Genomic DNA, 16,856 nt, shown 5'->3' with positions numbered 1-16,856 from the left:
TATATAGGGACAGGCGATCAGAAGATCACGCGATGTGACAGAAAGCGGCAGGATTCCTTTTCCCCTAGTCCCCTGAGATAAGAGACCACCCTAGGAATGTAACTAGGAATGTAGCCCCCCTAACGATAGCAATGCTGGTAGCTTTCCACTCCTTACTAACCATAGATAGTACTGCAGACCCCCTCTGACGTAGACAAGCCCCTTAGACTATAAAACCCCATGAGATGAGACAATAAAGGCCTTTGACCATCTGCCACATTGGTATCTGCGTGCTCTTTGGCCCGAGCGACCCTGGTGAGTTTGGGTCGCCATGCTGCTCCTCGAAACCAGGTCGCTTTGCCTTTTATCAGAAAGCAACAGGGAGGGCACCCTCACTTAGAGGGAGACTTGGAGGTGCTTCAGGGGAAGTGTCCTGTGAAGGAGTGGGAAGATCGTGGGCTCTGTTTTCTGGGGGATGAATGCCGTCTGGAGCCTTTGATAACTTGGGAAGCAGGCCGCCAAGAAGAAGTACTGGAATTTGTGGTTGATTCTGGGGCAGAGATAACTTGTGTGGTGGAGATTCCAGGGAAATGTGCTATGGGTGGTGACACGGTGGAGGTGGCAGGGGCAGAAGGAGAAAAGTTTAAAACCCCTGTCATTGAAGACAGAGTAATTAGGAGAGAGACTGGCATGGGGATAGATGATGTCTTGGTTCCTGGGGCAGGCATCAGCTTGTTGGGGAGAGACTTGCAGATGCAACTGGAAATGGGGATTTTACCAGAAGAGGACAGTGCTGTGGACTTACTTTTAGAGATAAACTAGTTGTGTGTACACTTCGTGAAATAAACAGGGCAGGAGACTTTTTCTCCTTTTAATGCCTTTAATTAAAGTGATCAGCTCAAGACTGGGCAGCTCCACAGGTCTGCAGTCTCCGTCGTCTCTCCCAGGGTGACTCAGAGGAGGAGGTATGTGCAGCTTTGTCCATTAGGGGCAAAGCTGGGGGTCCGGTCCTCGTGGGAGCCTTTTGGGTGTGATCCCGGTCTGGAATTCCTACCCCCTCACTCTCTCCGGGTCCCGGTTTAAGATTATTTTCTTGCTCAGGGTGAGGGGCCACGATGGTTTTCAGCATCTCTGCAGGCTCAGCATCCTGTTCCTCACGTCTAGGCATCACTCTAACTTCTTAATTCTGCATTGACTCGTCATTTTTGGGGTTTCTTTTGGTAAGTTTGACACTTCTCATGTCATGCTGGTCCTGAGGTTATTTTGCATTCTCTCTGATGCCACCCCCTACCACGTCTCCTCCTCTCCACTCACTGTCTGGGGAGAAGAGCTATTAACTTAGCCCTAGCCAGGGCCTTTACTGATACAAAAAGAACCATTAACTTCAACGACTTGTAATTATCATAACAAACAGGTAGCACTTTAGCAGCAACACTGGTCTGACTAGTTTTTGTAAACTTTTTCTCACTAAAAAAATTGGCAGATTTTTGTTTATAACACCTTGTGCAGTCCAAAGTGTATTAAATCAGAGGGGAAAAAAAAGACAAAAAAAAAAACAAAAAGAGAGGTTGAAAAAGAAGGGTGGTTAACAGATTCTAGGAGGCTGGAATGTGGAATAATGATAACTTGGTACTGGAGGTGAACAGGAGTTTGAATCCAGCTCAATTTTTGTATGAAGGGCAGGGAGGTGTCTTAACACATGGTTGTTTGGAGGTTGTTCAGTGCCGAACTGGGGTTTGGGAAGATTTAGCAGAACAAGCCCTCCTTGAAGTGTTGTATTGCACTAAGTAGTTTCTTTAGTTATTGTTTTGCACTGGGTGATTTGTTATTTTGCACTGAATAGTTTATGTTGTATCACATGTTTTGTTCCATATTCCTCCAGTCCTGTGGTGGTGGTCTCTCCCTGGGTTGGCTCCTCCCCTCACCCCTCCCATCAGTTGCATCCCATTGGCTGTGGCCCCTCTCCTCCCCCCGGGGCTTAAAATCTCCCACCACGAGTCCCCCGACCTCTTTTTCTCCTGGACGCCATTACCTCCCTCCCGGACTCTCTGTTTCCCTTGGAGGTGCTCCACAATGTTGTGAGACTTTTGTCCTGAGCAGACGAGCGCCTCCCTTCCTTTGCTTTTGTCCTTGTCGGTTGGAGCCGGGGGTCCAGAGCTAGCTGAAACGGACCCCAAAAGGCCGTCAATACGACATTGAAGGGAAAAGAAAATATGTTGGTGGTTTGTCCAGTTGTTTACAAAAAAGAAAAAGAATGACAAGAACACCTGGGGGACGCCTGGTTAAAGGTTGTAAAATTTAGGAGTTGTTTGGCCGCTCTCGAGCGAGTGGCAAGGTCTCGGGGGGCTGCGGCAGGGGCTGATCTATGGGGGTGACCCAGCGCGGCAACTCCCAGTGTTCACCCACCTGGTGGAGGCGACGCATGACGCAGTTGGCGTGGGGTGCCACTGGGGGTTAGGATCTGGCTTGGTTGTGCCAGGGTCCCAGAGGGTGCGGGTGTTTTGCGGAGAAAGGAAGAAACCTCACAACTTGTAAAAGTTGTAAAGCCCGGTATGCTTTTATTACGACGCGCGCCGGACGCAAGCCTCCCCAAAAGGGCATGCGTACCCCTGAAGATTTCAGACCTCCTTTTATCCCCCTTCCAAATGCATATGCATACAGTTTCACAATAAGTTCATACATATTCATCTTGCATGACACTTAGCACCAGTTCTTCTTTATCAAAGGAATTTCTAGGTTGGGGCAAATTGACCTCGTGGTCTTTTCTGTTTTTCTTTCTCTGTCTCCTTGCTGTCTCGGCATGCGAGTTTTTCCTTCAGCTTTGGCCGTTTGACTTTTCACCGTTGTCAGACACTTCACCTAATTCAGGACGGATCCCTACTCTGTCTCACGGGGTTGCCGGATGCGCTCGTCGGCCCGGCGGTGGTGCTGGGCGCGGATTGCGTGGGTTAGCCGCTGAGGAGTGGGCTGGGCCAGTGGCAGTGCCATCGGGGGTGGCTCCCAGCCTGCCGGGAACCCGAGTCGGGGATGGCAGCCTCAGCCCTGGCAAGTGGGTCGAAGGAAAGAGAGAGAGAGAGGGCGAAAGGGAGGCGAGGCACGCCCCCAGGGTCCCCGCGCCGGTGGCTGTCTGCGAGTCCCCCATCGGTCCCGGAGCGAGCTGCTAGGGCAGGGTCCGCCTTTGCCGGGGCCAGTGTGGCACAGTAGCGGCAGCGGGGGAGGGGCGAGGGACAGCGTTGAAAGCGCTGCTGTGAAAAGAGGGAGAGGAGCCAGCGTGAGCAATAAGACCAAGGCAGAGATAGCTTTGATCTCTTGCTAGTTCTCCAAACCAAGTAAAGTTGTTTATTTTTGCACTGTTAAAACAATATTATTTTTTTCTTTCTGTTTCTTTCTTTCCTTCCTTTTTTTCTCCCTGTTAGGAGGGGAGAGTTTGTTCTGGGAAACTGTTAGAGGAATGAGTCTGTGAGGCTAAAAGTTACATATTGCCCAGAGGGAAAAAAAAAAGCAATAGATGTGATTCATCTCGTGTCAAGATTGGCCTGGCCTTTCTTGTTTAACTAATTGTGGCTCACAGAAAGAAGAATTTGCCTCTGCAGCTGTTAGAACAGCTGGATACCAGAAGAAGAGGTGGCTGTGGAAAGAAAGCTCTTTGCTAAACCCAGAAAGTTTTGGGGAATGCTGATGGCAAATCCTGATGTACTATTGTCTTCCTCTTGATAATGTCCCTGTGCTATTAGGAAGTCTTTTTCATGTACTACTGAAGCAGCAATCCAAACCAGGGAAAGAGGGTGGATTCATGCCAGCAGAATCCAAGGACTTGCGAAGGAACCTGAGGAATGGACTATCACATCTAACCTGAGTGATACCAAATTGCCTTTCAAACGGGGACTGGGTAGTAATGAACTGGGAGGACCCAAAAGATCCAAAGAATGTACAAAGAATCACACCTTATTGGGAAATAAGGCCAGGCTTATACCAGTAGTTTCAAGTACTGCCTGAACAAGTCCTGAGACAGCTCCAATATTCCCCTTGGGGAGGAATACTTCCACTTCAAACAGGAGGATCAGGACTGTTTTGGACAGAGAGTTCTCATATCCTGACCTTAGCCTGTGACTTATACAAAGAAGAAGGGCAATTACAATTTCCATCAGTGCCATACTGTATACTCTGTTTGATTCATCCCAATACTGGACATGCTAGCTGGGTTCTGTGTAAATGTTTAAATTGTGGGAAAAAAATTGGTATTGTAGTTCACAAAATCGACACTCGTTGCAGGAAGTGTCGAGTACCAAATCTATTCCCTATCCAGAAAGAATGCAAAACAACTGAAATAGTAACTTTGCTTTGTGGATGGGAATTACTAGTGCCTGTTGAATGGGAGATACATGAGGAACGGTGGGAAACCACAGAAAAGGAGTGTCAAAAATTATTTGCCTGGAAATTAGCAAAAAGGAAGTGACAAGGAAATAGAGGGCAAGACCAGGTTGACCACTGTACTTGCCACCGAGATCATATACACCTGCTATGGGTAGCAACCCCATAGGCAGGGAAGGTAGGGGTATAAGCCATACCAGATCTCTGTTATTCCTTTTTCTGTCACTCATTTATTGTCTTTTCCCTTTCGGGATACAGGCAAGATCGTGTCACAAATACTGCCAAAAGCATTACATGGAAAGAAACCAAAGTTCCTCTTTTATTATACATACCCATGTCAACAGTCACTGTTATAACCCATACAAATTAAGTACATGAAGGCAAAATGGAGAAAAATATTGGATTGCAATAAACTTAGGAAAAAGTGGTAATAGATTTGGAATTGAATGTCCAAGAGGAGAGGGATGGATTTGTTTCACATTTGATCTTAGGGATACAGTCCAAGATTCGGTAAAAGAACAATTAGTAAACAAAATGCAAAGCCAGCACAGCAATTTAACTCTGTATTGACCCCAAATTATATGCTGAATTGTATAATAAGACTCCAAGCAGTTATAGAAATGATAACAAACAAAGCTGCACAGGCATTGGAATTAATATCAAGTCAGCAAAGCCAAACAAAAACTGTAGTGTATCAGAATAGGTTGGCTTTAGACTATTTATTGGCTAAAGAAGGGGGTGTTTGTGGAACGTTTACTATATCAGATTGTTGAAAATAGATGACAACGGGGATGTCATTCTGGAAAAAGCAAAAGATATCAGGAAAATAACCCAGGCCAGGTACCAGTCCAAATCTGGGAACCAATGTTAACAACTAGCTGGTGGGGCAATGTATTTGGGATAGGATGGTGGAAGAAATTAGGCTTCTTCCTTTTATGTGTTACAACTTGTTTGATATTTCTTCCTTGTTTAATCGCGTTTTATTCGGCTAATTACCAGCATAGTTCAAAGAATGCAAGTGGACAAGAAATATTGCTCAAGCCAAATGGTTTATAAAGAATTAGAGGGGGGATTGTTATAGATGCATATAATAATATTGGCTTTTCACTAATATTAAAATGGATTCTATATGTGTGATGTGAAAGTAATTTTGTTATAAAGATACAGTTTTTATTTCTGTTGTTAATTAAGCTTAGTGAAATAGCTGATATAAGTATGCTTGTGTTAAAATGCCTGCTTGGATGGTATAACATCCAATGAACATATGAAGAGGACACCTGCTACAGATATGCCAACTATTAGCACTCACCATTTGAAGACAATGTGGGCCGGGGCCAAAACTGAATATGATGATTAAAAAAGGACTAAAACCACAACCAAGAAATACGCATGCTCTAAAAAGGCAGATCCAAGGAGGAGATATGCTAAACAGTTCTTGGAACATGTAAACTAGTTAAGGGGAAAAGTTTACTATGCATAAGGGTCTATGAATATGCCACAGGCTGATGTAGGAGAAAAGGTATTTAAGGGGTATCCCCGAAGACAACAGGGTGGTCTTGGCCAAGTGCCAAGACGCACCCAGCCATAATACCCTTTGCTCTATGGTCCTTGTCTCCTATTGTCTTTTATTAAACTTTTTGCATTTTCACGGGAGAGTGAACGTGTTTTTCACAGGGGGAACCATAAATTCCACAGGAATTCCACTAATTGACACAGACTTACTCAAGACTGTGCTAAATCGCTGGATTTAGAAACGAACAGAGACACAGGGAAAAAAAGAAAACAGGGCGGGGGGGGGGGGGGGGGAATTACATTAGAAGGAGGTTTTAGGTATTAGGCATTTTGGGAAGTCTGTACCTCTCAAGTACCTCAGCCAATGTGGAAAGAGAGAGGGACATGCAGCTAGGAAATTAGGTTAAAAAGGAGGCTGCATCATCTAAAAATTTGAGAGATCCCAGGAGAAATGCCCCATGGCTGCTCCCTTTATTTGAATAAAGTTACAGGACTCCTCTGTCTCCTTTTTGGACATAAACCTCTGGTGTTAGTTCATTAATTTTCCTTACACCCCGTGTCCGCCCAGACCCCTGCGGCTTCTGCCACAGCTCCGGAGTTTTTGATACACTTTGTTTGCTCACCTCTGGTGTTCCAGCCTGCTGCTCCCGGATCCCTGCTACAGTCCATTCAGCTTCCTGAGGGACTCTGAGACCGGCTGCTTCTTGTGAATTTGCAGAGGAAGCCCCTATTCTATCTCTTCCCACCATCTGAGCCGCCATTACCCCTTGAAGAGGAGGCTAAACTCGCACCACAGGGCCCCCTGCAGCCACGGGGAATAATCGCACCTGCCCTGCCTGTCTGGGAGCCAACAGCGCCCCTGCCACCTGTAACCATAACTACACCAAAGGGGAAAATGCTTGACAGCTGAGAGAAGGCTATTATTGGGACTTTTTTGTTTGATTGTTGCTGCTGCCATTGTTGTTGTTTTTCTTGTTATATATATATATATATATATAATCTTAGTAACGAACTGTATTTCTTTTCTCAATCTTTGCCTGAAAGCCATGTAATTTCAAAGTTATAGTAATTTGGAGACAAGGGAGTCATATTTTCCACTCCAAGGGAAGTTCCCACATTCCTTGGCAGGCACCTGTCTTTCAAACCAAGGCAGTATCTTTTCTGCATTTGTTTCTATGGCATGTTATTTCTTTTTTTCTCACACATGCCTATCCTCAAAATATTCAATAATATGCATGACACGTACATGTGCCTTTGTTTTGGGTGGTGACATGTATTCATGTTCTCATGAAGGCTGTTCTTGTTCCAGAAAGTTTAACTATTTATAGTGAATTTAAATAACAGTGTCTATGATAACTAGCTGTAATATGTTTTCTCTAACAACAAAATTATGGATAACAGGCCATCCTAATACATTGAACTCTGTATGGAAAACATACTGGCAAAAGCACAGGTATACATATTACAGCTTCTTTAGAAGAGTCACTACATGATCATTCATGAGTACTTGCACTGTATTGAAATATTTACTGGGAGTACAATAAAGGAAGTTGGCAAGCCTATAAAATGTTCAATAGTAACTCTAATCTATAAATTAACATAAATTTAAAAAGCTGTGCACACTAGTGGTTTTTTATTATAGTCAATATTTGTAAACAATTTTCATATACCTATCCAAAACCTTTAAGAAAATTGCTCAGGTTTATTCTATTTTTTCTCAAAATATAAATCTCTTAGGGCAAGGTTTTCTATGTTGTTCTTGTCTTCAAAGGGTAATTATGTTTAGGGAATCTGAGGGAAGTCATGTAGGATTTTAAGAGCGGGAGGACAAGTAGAGAAATTTAAACATCAAAACCTAGAATTTAAATATATCATTGTAGAGAAAATGTTAATTTTCCTTAATAGATAATTTTGACTTGATTTTTAAGTTATGGCATTATGGGCAAAAAGTAGGTGCAGTTTCCCCAGGGATGAGGCACAACACTCATCAACTGAAATAATTGGCTTTATTGAAAGCGGAGCATTACCGTGGCAGGAGCCCTGGGACACTAATTCTAATCAAATGGGGACCTGACAGAGTGGAGCCCTGCTAGGAAGTGAAGCTCAGAGGAAATCACAGGGGTGGATAATAAAACTTGCACTGATTAATATATCATATATATGAAATGTCTTGTTTTGCTCATTAGCGAACTGATGTAATGCAGATACTGTTGTCCGAATTCCAAGATCCTCAGCTGACTGCCAGATTGGCACCCATACAGGGATACATGCAATTGTGGAGGGGTGGGAAGTGAACGATCTTGGGTTACCATGATGACAAGATAGGATGTGCTCAGGACTCTTACATACTCAGGCAGGGGAGGTGAACTATCCTGAGCTACCATAACAAATCTCACACCCCACATATGGCTATTTGAAAATTTCATGTTAAGCATTCCTAAAAGGTGTATTCTTGACTCAATCCTTTTGTTTTTTACACTATAACTGAGTTGCATCACCCAGGCAGAGACATTTATCTGTACTTAATTGCACTGTAAAACCACGGGCAGCTTCTCTGAGTCTATAATTCAATTTTATGGACATGCTATTGTCCCCATCAAAAATAATTTAAAAAAAGGGCTTTGTGCATCAGAATACATGCTACTGCAAGTCTGTACGAAATGAAATCACAACAAGTTAATACTGGTTTCTGGCTCACTAATGGAGCATCCAAACATTTTCTGAAGTGCTGACAAAGTAAATAGACTGATGTTTGTCCCTATGACCACACTGAGAAGCAAGTTGTAAATATGTGTCCAGGTAGAAAACAGAAATTTTTTTAAAAGTTATAAGAGGAGTACTTAACATTTAGAAAACATCCACTGATGTATTTATCCTTATTCCTTTTCCGTTTCCATTTTATAATCAAGAAATTACATTTCATTACAAATTTATGTTAACTGCCATAATTTAAGGAGTTACTTGTGTTTATTTCATTTTATTGCACATGAATTTTCTGTTCTCACTGTACTGTCTTTTCATGAGAGCCACAGGATGTCTAAGAGGGTCATCTGCTGCAGGTTAGAAGGCTGGTGTAGCCACTATAGAGGACTTGCTAAAATGCTTTCACACGAAAAAATATCTAACTTGATAGCCAAATTCCAATCAACTTTCTTTTGTCAGGTTTCTGGATTTAAAAAAAAAGTGACTAATTGCTTTAATAAAGAAATAATTTGAAATATTAATGTGATTCATCTCTAGATGGGTGTTTTGGTTTTGCACGGCCTGGTTTTCAGTAGCCGGGGGTCCTCAGAAGTGGCTTTCTGTGAGAAGCTGCTAGAAGCTTCCAACATGTCTGGCAGAGCCAATCCCTGATGGCTCTGAAGATGGACATGCTGCTGGCCAAAGCTAGGCCAATGAGAGAGGTAGGTAATGCCTCTATTATGACATATTTAAGAAGAAAATCAAAACAAAGTGGGCACAGTTTTTTTCTCCTAGTCAGAGAAGAGGAAGAGGTGAGAACATGTGAGGGAAACAACATGGCAACACCAAGGCCAGTGAAGAAGGAGGGGGAGGAGGTGCTCCAGGCGTCGGAGCCAAGATTCCTCTGCAGGCTGTGGTGAAGACCATGGTGAAGCAGCTGTCCCCCTGCAGCCCATGAGGATCCACAGGGGATGCAGAGATTCACTTGCAGCCTGGGGGGAAGGTGCTCACACAGGAGCAGGTGGATGCCTGGAGGAGGCTGTGATCCAGTGGGAGATCCGGTGGAGAGAGGGGGGCCCTACTTCCAGGCTGGAGCAGCCTGTCCTTGGAGAACTGCACCCCACGGAAGAGTGACTCACATTGCAGCAGTTTTGGGAGGACTGCTGCTCATGAGAGTGGACCCACATTGGAGAAGTTTATGGAGAACTGTCTCCCGTGGGAAGGACTCCTCCCCCTGAACAGCAGAAGATCTCAAGTGACAAACTGACCAAACCCCAACACCCTGTCTGCCTGCGCTGTCAGTGGGAAGGAGGGAGGGAAGGAAGGGCTGGGGGAAAAAAGGTGTTTTAAGGGCTTATTTTACTTCTCATTATCCTCCTCTGATTCTGTTAGTAATAAATTCACTTTGTACCTTTAAGCTGAGCCTGTTTTGCCCTTGGAGTGCTTTCTCCGGGTTCTTATCTCAACTCATTAACCCTTTGTTAATTTTTTTTCCTCTCCTCTGCCCAGCGATGCCAGGGGAGGGTGAGTGAGCAGCTTTTCATGGGTGTCTGGAATTTGGCTGGTGTCCAACTGCAACAGCAGAGGACCACAGTTTCCTCTTCTTTACCTTCCTTTTGGCTAATTGCTCCAAGAAGACTGCATTAGGTGTAGTTGTAAAATGCAATGCAAATGTTTTGTGGTGGTTTAATTCACAGACAAATGGAAATAATTTGTCTACAAATTGTGTATTAAAATGTTTAAACAGACCTTGACACAGGCTAAAAGCATGCCAGCTAGCACTTTCTCAAACAATTTCTGGGCACATCTTGGGAGTGTGAGTCAGGAACCATTCCGAATAGGCAGTAGATGCATGTGTCTATCCTGTTTTGAAGAATAAAATGCTTCAAGAATAAAGGCATAAAACATTGTGTGACTACCAGCCACAGTGCCAGAAAACAGTCCTGGGCATGGACTGCTTATATGTGGCCATTGAATCTTTTAGCTGAGATGGTTGACATTTAAGTATCTGAAGAATGGAAAAGTTCTGGGTTTTTTTCAAAGAAGCTGTTTGAAAAGGATTAAGCCCAAGAAGCTCTTTTTAACGTACAAGATTTTGATAATTCTCTCTCAGTCTTAAATCTTTTTTTTACTGGCAAACCCATTAAAAAGGGAGTGGCAAGGCATTTAAAGTACAATATGATGTTTTCAGATTTCTTTAATTCATAGAAGCGTGGCTTTTGTCAGCTTGTGCTGAATACAACAGTTCATTAGGCCATTTTTAAATTTCTGTCCTTTGCCAGAAGAACAATGTGCAAATTAACTTTCTGGCCTATGAAGCTGTATCAATTTACCTTTACACCTTAAAAGGTAAAAAATAAAAATGCCCAAATGCTTTTATATTAATCTCCCAAATTAATCCATTGTGTTCCTCCCAGCTCTTGTATGAAATTGCACAGCATTTGTGATGTAACTGACATGCAGCTCTATATCTCTATTATAAAACATGACAGTAAGTTGCTTCCCCAGTGTCTGTCCAAAACAAGACTTTTGAGAGGATAAAGTCATATGAGGCTCGGATTAAATACAAAAATAATTGTGGGAAGTTCAGGAAGTTATAGCAGGAATAGTACCTGCTTCCTTTTTGGAGTTCCCCAATAGCGAACCTAGACAGAAGAGCCTAAGGAGCATCTTTAGCCAGATTTCAAATTTCTTTCAATGATAATATATAACTCATTATTTATTTCCCTGCAAAAACAACTGTTATTAGGTCTGTTCTTACAGCCCTAATATAGCAATACTGGGACAATCTACTTGTCTGGCACAGTAATCGTAATCTATCACTGTTTTGTTTTCCTGTTATATAATGTATGTCATTGTTACATATATTTTATAGCCTAAATTAAATACTTTAAATTACCTATATTTTAAATTTACTCAGAATCCCTAGTGCCTTGCATAATCAAAAACTGACTGTAACATTCAAATAAAAATACTAGAGCTTTGCCTTCTATAATTTTTCTTCCAGAGAATAGTTTTTTACAAGTATACATTTTAAAAGATATAGCTGCCATAGAATTCATATCCCTTTTTCATACAAACAGAAGCACATTTTTACATAGTAGAGATAATGCAAGTTTATCACTTAGAAAAAATGGATTAAATAGTATAATTTCTTTCCATATTAAATTCTTGTTGGTAAAATATGCTAAATAATTAGAATAAGAAAAAACTCCACAAACCTCCATCTTGCTTACCAGGAAAGAAAAAACATCCATAGTCACCATCAAGTTGTAAACTTAGAGCAAGTATCTATACAAATATTTTACTCCCTCATCTTCAGGCTTCTTCAGCTTTTAGTTTGTTTTTTTTAACCTGTACTACTGAAGGTTTCATCTGATACTTAGGCTGCTTACTTTTAATGATGACTATTCCCCAGTGAATTAATTACATGGTGCTATTTTTTTTCCTTTGAACTAAAGCCAATGCAGAGAACATAACTTTTATTTTGTTATACAGCATTCATCATTACATTCTTTCTATTCACTGGTATAGTTCAGCCTTAACACCAGATGCCCAATAAATTGGATACTTAAATTTAGGATTATAGTTATATGCTGCATTACTATATTACATTCAGATAAGAAGCTGTTTTCCTTTCAATTATTTTGAAAAAATATACCATCATGATCTTAATTTTAAAAAATATTTTACTGACACATCACTTTTTTTTTTTTTAATTCTGCACAGAAGTACACACTACTTATAAATTACTAACAGGCAAATAAAACAGTGTTTGTGCATCCCATTAACAAAATTACAGGTACCTGTATATTACACTAGTCCTTATGAAAGAAGCAACCTCTAAGAAAACATGCTGTCAGGTGCAAAGAATTTGCACTTTACTTCTTAAAAGTGAATTACAGTAATACCTACTGGAGCAAAACATACTAAGTATTTAATTTCCCGTAATGGAAAAAAAATCCCAATTTGCTCATGCGTGTTACAACACCAACTTCTAAAACAACTTATAACTTAAATTAGTTGTTTTCTTGTGCAGGTAATAATATAATACTCAGACAAAATAGTAATTTCTACAAATTCTTTTAGTTGAACAAGACTTCAAGAGTAGTAAATGGTCCAGTGAGGCTTTTATTGGGAAAAAAAGTAGTCAAATCTGTTATGCTTTACCATGATGTTTGTACTGGATAAAACATATTTTATATTGTCCTGGGTTGCAAGATGGGGGTGGGGGTGTGTATTCTATTATCATCTGTTAAGAGGTGGGGCAGTTACCTCTTGTTAATTGGGCAGTTTTCTTTATCTCTTCCACAAACAATCCTCCCTCTGGGGATACATCTTCTGTTAATGGGCCATTGAGGGTCACTGTATGACTGATAAAATTACATTATCCCATTGTGAGATACTCCACCCTGGGGGAGGAGCCAAGCATTCCTTCCTGGATATAAGCTGAGATTTGGAACATCACAGCAGCTTTATTCCCACTGGATTCTCAGAAGATCAGGCCCATCTACACCACCACTAGACCTTCAGAGGAAAACTACAGCCTTCTATAGGATCACTGCTTCAACAGAACCACATTTGTCATTCCAGGAGGACTGCAGCCAGCATTTCAATTTCTTCCCTAATGAAGAACTGTTATTCCTGCTCCCATATCTTTGCCTGAGCAACCCTTGATTTCAAAATTATAAGAATTCAGAAGGAGGGGGTTTACATTTTCCATTTTAGGGGAGGCTCCTGCCTTCCTTAGCAGACACCTGTCTTTTCAAACCAAGACAAATTTAGAAGACAACCTAGCATTTGAAAAATCAAAATTTCAGGATTTACATTTTATTTACACACTAAATCATCAATTAAGAAAAAAAATATAAATAAGTTTCTAAAATCACCTATAGACTCCATCAACATGAATTAGTAACAATCAGCTAGAAGCAGAATAAGTAGTATCCCTAGGCCAACTTTGTCATTTTAGAATCCCATTTTCCTTTAAATTCATAGGTATATATGTCCACATACATATGGGTATGTGAACCCTAAAAAGGTAGTTTATTAAACTTCAGTTTGTTACCAAAAAATTATAAATATTTTCCCCCTTGACTTACAGAGTTGCACTGTATTTAATTAAGGATAAAGAAACATACTTCATTTACTACATTAATTATCGTTATTGCAAATGAATAGCTTGAAATTGTGTATGAATAAACATTTACAGGATTTGGACCTTTTGTATTAACTTGGAACAGAAGTATATAATACATTTCTTTCAGAGCCTAGTTTACTCTGTCTTCATTTAACTTAAATGACTATGTACCCGTTAGATATCTCCAGTACTGAAATACTGCATTCTCTAGTACCATCTTCATTTCTGTACTTTCAAACAAAATCACATACACTTGTAAAACAAATTTTGATTCATCCAACATTATAGATTTAATAGCTCTTTAAGCTTGAGGGAAGCATTTTAAATCTGTATTAAAGACAGTGTTATTCAGGAAATCCTAAGACTTGAAAAGATTTAAGCTCATTGGTACAAGATATTATCTCTTTGTACAAATAATATCCATCCAGCACTGAAAGAGTGTGTTTATATGCCACAGGATATTTAAAGCTAGCTGTGTTCAACTGTATGGCTGAATCCTGATGTCCACAGACAAGGACAACTTCCTCTAAAAATCAAAGGACTTTTGTCCAAGTACTGATGAGCAAAACGAGTAGGAAAAGATATAGTTAATTCATCAGATAGAAATGCTATTAAGCTGTTCTGTGATTGTTCACAGTTTTATCTGTACAGAGAAAAAAACAGAAAAACTTTCAGACTAGGACATTCTCTTTCACCAAACACTCCTTCATAATCCACAATTAAAATATTTCCAGTAAGTCTAGTGATGGCAGAGAGCATCAGCCTCCAGCAAAGGGCCCTTCATCCAAACATCAGCATTTCCCCCCGTGCTCGTCCTAAAAGGTTGTTTTTCAAAGCCACTCCACTTCCGTATGTCCATTTGTAAATTCCTCACCCCAGCAACGCTTTCAGCATCGGGTGTTTCAGTTCCTGCGATGCGGCCTATTTACACCCACACAGATGAACACGAGCGGTAACAGTAACTCCAGGAAGCGTCTCAGATCTGACACATCTCATCCACGGGGGCAGGGAGCTAAAGGAGGACGGGACTGGCACCTTTGTGAGTTCATCCTAAGACGCCTTTTTAAGCCCGCCTCCTAGGAGGTGTTATTTTGCAGTCCTCCTTCCTATCATCCTTAAGGAAGGCAAAAATAAAACTCAAAACGTGTTCTTTTCAACGGTCAATTAATCACAAATCACTAGCTGCCTTCCTTTCAGCGCGAGCTTAAGCATAAACTCCGGTCTTCTTCACCAGAGGGGGAGAGAAGAAAGAAACTGAGGCAGTAGTTGAAGGGGTGGGGAAGGGGAGAGAGTCACGCAGCGGAGACTCAATTGTGCCCGCTACTGCTGGGCGAGGCAAGGCGGAGGAAATCACTCCAGCTGTAGCAGAGCTACGAAGGGAGCGGCAGGGAGCAGCGCAGTAACGGCGGCGGAAGCGACGCTAGTTGAGTCAGTAAGAAAGAGGAAGTTGTTGGTGTTTGGCGCCGGTGGAGGGAGTAATTCCTGAAGCTGCACTTCCGGTCGGCATTTTGTTCTGAGAGGGAGCAAGAGACACACGGGATCCTTTCCTTTTCTTTCCCCCTCTCCTTCTCTTCTTCTTCCTCTTCCCGCCCCCCCCCCCCCCCCCCCCCCCCCCCCCCCACCCCACCGGTACCGACTCACGGCCTACTCCGCTCAGGCCGTCCCCTCCTCCATTCTTCTGCACTTGCATGTACAGAGGGAGCAGCGGCCCCTTGGAAGCTGCCCTGCCCTCCCCTCCCCCACCCCTACCCCGCGGCTTGGAAGGTGTCTCGGAACCGGTTTGGTTCGGCCCGTGTTGATGTTGTGAAGCAGGCTCGGGGAAAAAGGGATTTGTCTTGGCCGCTCACCCCCTGGCTCTACATGTTCGCTGCACTGAGGAGGAGACGGAAGAGGAGACAGCCCCCCTCCCGGCCCGGATTATTGTTGTTATATTATCTCCCATCCTCCTCCTGCTCCGCGGTGGTGGTGGCCGCGGCCTAGCAGCGGCGACAGCTCCTCTGAGGAGGGAGGGGGCGGATTTCTCTCCCCCTCTCTCGGATTCTCGTCGGATTCGGACGCCGATTTGCTCAGGTAATCCCCATTCATCTCCCCTTCTTCTCTCTGCCTTCTCTAGTAGCGGGCCGGGCCTTCCGGCCCAGCACTGCCGGGAGCAAAGGGGATTACCTGCTATCTGGGATAGAGGGGAGTAAGTGGTGACCGTAGGTGTTTATTTACCAGCCCCCCTTCCTGCTCGGTCGGGTCTGGGGGAGGAGATTAGTTCTTTCCGGGCTACCGCGAGGCCCAGGCCCGGCGGAGGGCGCAGGCCCGTCGGCCAGCGCATTTACTCCAGTTCGGGGATTAGAAAGACGAAGCGGTTTCTCAGTAATAGGCCTCAATCTGGAGAGGAGCAGGAGGAGGAAACAATACAATTACCCGCAAATGTGCACTGATCCTTTGCCATATTTACAACTTCTGAAGTCGGGGACAAAGTAATTGGAGGAGTAGGGAAAGAGAGAATGTAAATACCCAAGAACAAAAATACCAGTTCTCTTCGCTATTACTTTCTCTTTTTAGCCAACTCTGTCCTGAACATTTAAAACTTCGAAGGCACGTGGATTTATAATGTAGAGGTTTCATTTCTATATAATATAGCAATTGATTAGTGTGTTAATCACTGACTATTTATAGCATAAAGCTAGCGCTTGTGACATGATTGACACAACACGGATGCCCGCAGACCTAGAAAATACAGGTAGACAAGTATATTGTGTCTGGTACTCCACACAATCTCCATGTGCATATGCTGTATACATTACAGGAATATGTATTAAATGCAGATGAAATACTATTTTATACTCTTAACAAACAGAAAATGGGAGAGGGGTCATGTGTAGAGTGCTATGTTTATGGCGTTTCAGGGGTCACGGTGAAGATGAGATCTTAGCCTAAGTATTTGAGAATCAGTAGTAAATTTAATTAAGTGAAAAGTGAAGAACGTTTAAAAAGTGTCATAATTTCTTATCAGGCCATATTCCTTTGGCATCCTGAGGTTATTATTGGCTGTTTTTGTCCATGATGTTTAAGTATGTAATTAGTTGTAATTTTAGCAGGTCAAATGTGTTTTGTAAATGACGATTGATTAAATGTCAGCTCTTTATTCATAAATGGTAGCTAATTTAGAGAAAGGTAAATC

At 42.3% G+C, this 16,856-nt stretch overlaps 1 protein-coding gene across 3 annotated transcripts in view; it reads left to right on the top strand.

The window, feature by feature from the left end:
* The first annotated feature begins 15,408 nt into the window (after positions 1-15,408).
* LOC135460415 (nipped-B-like protein) overlaps positions 15,409-16,856 on the top strand; it is a 169,560-nt gene continuing 168,112 nt past the window's right edge. For 2 of the 3 annotated variants that reach the window (XM_064737228.1, XM_064737225.1), the window contains exon 1: positions 15,410-15,754. The gene's annotated coding sequence lies outside the window, so the exon portion shown is untranslated. Of the gene's footprint in view, positions 15,755-16,856 lie in introns of all 3 variants that reach the window. The other variant, XM_064737226.1, reaches the window with a different exon arrangement.

Source organism: Zonotrichia leucophrys, unplaced genomic scaffold (assembly GCF_028769735.1).
Source record: "Zonotrichia leucophrys gambelii isolate GWCS_2022_RI unplaced genomic scaffold, RI_Zleu_2.0 Scaffold_40_478709, whole genome shotgun sequence".
Taxonomy (NCBI): Eukaryota; Metazoa; Chordata; class Aves; order Passeriformes; family Passerellidae; genus Zonotrichia; species Zonotrichia leucophrys.
This window is presented reverse-complemented; position numbering and strand designations above follow the sequence as displayed.